This window comes from Rattus norvegicus, chromosome 18, assembly GCF_021556685.1.
Source record: "Rattus norvegicus strain SHRSP/BbbUtx chromosome 18, alternate assembly SHRSP_T2T, whole genome shotgun sequence".
Classification (NCBI taxonomy): domain Eukaryota; kingdom Metazoa; phylum Chordata; class Mammalia; order Rodentia; family Muridae; genus Rattus; species Rattus norvegicus.
The window spans coordinates 69,105,466-69,108,394 of record NC_141551.1 but is presented as its reverse complement, the minus strand read 5'-3'; positions in this window follow the sequence as shown (position 1 = coordinate 69,108,394).

Here is a 2,929-nt window from a genome sequence, read left to right as displayed (position 1 = left end):
TAGCGCAAGTTACTTGGGAGTAGTCTTGGGGTCTTTGCTCTGTCATCTGAGGCAGAGTCAGCTGGATGGTGTTGAGCTACCCCACCATAAAGGTGAAATGGTTCGGCCCCTACTGACTTGGCTTGGAGCCCCACGCCATGACGGTGGCATGTTTTAGCCAGCCAAAGGTGTAGGGGAACAGCTAGAGACTTCTTCTATAAGCAATTGGACCTTAGATAGAGCTCTCTCTCTCTCTCTCTCTCTCTCTCTCTCTCTCTCTCTCTCTCTCTCTCTCTCAGTTTGGGAGAGCTTTTATGGAAGAAGTTCTGGGTAGGAGACAACAGAGACACAGCTGGCAGGACCCAAGTGAAACAGGATTCTAAGACAGAGAGCTGAGAGCCCTCTTGGGTTTGGAGGAGCTCAAGAGAAAGGGAGACTAGTGGGGTAGATTGAGGCAGATAGAACGAGATTTCTAAAGAGCTAGCAGTGTAGCTGTACGACCAGACTTGTAAAGGACAAAGAACTTTTGTCCTCTTGATTGCAAAATGGCTTTCACTTTGTCCCTAGCAGGAAGAGGAGGAAGATCAGTAAGAACTATAAAAATTCCTCTCCTCTCCTCTCCTCTCCTCTCCTCTCCTCTCCTCTCCTCTCCTCTCCTCTCCTCTCCTCTCCTCTCCTCTCCTCTCCCCTCCCCTCCCCTCCCCTCCCTTCCTCTCCTCTCCTTTCTTCCCCTCTGGTCTACTATTTTCCTTTCTCCTCTTGCCTCCCCTCCTCTGCTCTCTTTTTCTCCTCACCCTTTCTTTCCTTTCTTGTGTTTTCTTTACCTGTCCTGTTTAATCCCTCCCTCCCTCCCTCCCTCCTACACTTTCATTCTTCTTTCCTTTCTTCCTCTATCCTCTCTCTTTTCTTCCACAAGCCTACTCCTCTGGGATGACCCCCATGGCCACAGAGCTCAGCAGCTATGGTGACCACAGAAGATATGAATAGGCTTGGCCTGGAGGTACATCAGTGGAGAATTGCCTTGGTGATAGTACTTGATGGGAGAAGACCCGGTCTGAAACTGGGTGGCATCATTCCCTGGGGTGGGACTGGGCTGTGTAAGAGTAGAGAGAGCTGGCTGGTCACCAGGCATGCATGTGTGTGTGTGTTCTCTCTCTGCTCTTGTCTGTTCGTGTGACCTGTTGTTTCAGGCTCCTGCCTTGACGTCACCACAATTGTGGACAGTAACCTGGGATTGACTGGGAGCTAAAATAAACCCTTTCCACCTAAGTTCTTTTTTTGGTCATTTTATTGCAGCAATAGAAATGAAATGAAGCCAGGCCCACAACATTCTCTCATAGAGAGAGAAGGACCATAAGGCCTGGAGACCCTTGAGGCTCATGAGAGGCCTAACTTTCTTCTCCTAATGAGTTCAGGTTCCACTATGTAGGAGGTAAAGACTGACTGGGCCAGGACTTCTCAGGGGTGTAGCTACACTCCAGTCGCACACAGGATCTCCCAGTGGTGTGGTTTGCTTTGAGAGAATGCCTTGCAAGCTACACAAATTCCCTACAGCATTGGTTCATACTTGCGTAGGAATACTTTTTTTTTTTCTTTTTCTTTTTTTCGGAGCTAGGGACCGAACCTAGGGCCTTGTGCTTGCTAGGCAAGCACTCTACCACTGAGCTAAATCCCCAGCCCCGTAGGAATACTTCTTACCTCTGCAGTAATCCAGCTTCCTCAAAGGATTGACAAACCCAGGAAGAGAACCCCCTTTCTCCTTTCATTTGTGTCACAAAACTTCTGAAGTTCTTAATCTGTGTCTGACAGTGTGCTGGGCATTTAGAGACACAGACAGACACTGACTCCTTCTCTGCTGAGTCAATGCCAAGGTTGGCGTCTGGATGCGAGAGAAGAGTTGTGACTCTGATGAGCACTGACTAGAAGACGGCCTTGTGGCCCAGTGGTCTTTTTTTTTTTTTTTTTTTTTCAGGTTATGAATCACTATTTTAATTAAATTGAAAGCCTAAATGAACAACTTACAAGAAAATGTAAAACATATAAAAATAGCAGAAAGAGATTTTTTAAATTGAAGAGACCACTAAATATACAAAATTTATAATAGAATTGATACATTGTTCCTCCCAAGTAATATACAGATTTGCAGGTGTGCTCACGATAGCATACACACACCCCTATCTGTGTCTGGTGTCCATGCCTTTATGTAAGCTCTTCCCTGGGGTGTGTGCTGGATCTTTAACTCTCTTCTTTCAAATAAAGCATAGCAAAGTGATAGAATGTCACTTGATAGATTAGATTAGAGGGAGACCATGACTTCCATTTTGGTGTCATACATTCATCTGTTGATAACTCAATTTCTGGCAGCAGCACTCTATTTCTATGGAAGTGGCCCAGCGGCAAGGAACAGACATCTCTGGCCAACAGACATGGAGAATCCCAGATTTGTGGTTTAGAGCGGAAGAGGATTTCTGAGTCCTTCAAAAAGCTAAGAGAGCCTGACAGGTACCTTTCTTTTTTTTTTTTTTTTTTTTTTTTTTATTAACTTGAGTATTTCTTATATGCATTTCGAGTGTTATTCCCTTTCCCGGTTTCCGGGCAAACATCCCCCTCCCCCCTCCCCTTCCTTATGGGTGTTCCCCTCCCAACCCTCCCCCCATTGCCGCCCTCCCCCCATAGACTAGTTCACTGTGGGTTCAGTCTTAGCAGGACCCAGGGCTTCCCCTTCCACTGGTGCTCTTACTAGGATATTCATTGCTACCTATGGGGTCAGAGTCCAGGGTCAGTCCATGTATAGTCTTTAGGTAGTGTGGCCCAGTGGTCTTAAGGGGATGCTTGGAAATGTGTTTGAACAGTTTCATATTTTCATCCTTGTGTAAGGTTACTCTGAAAGGGAAGGTATAGGCCTAGCATGCCCTGAAGGGCTAAAGTCATCTCCTCCAGGTGCTGCATT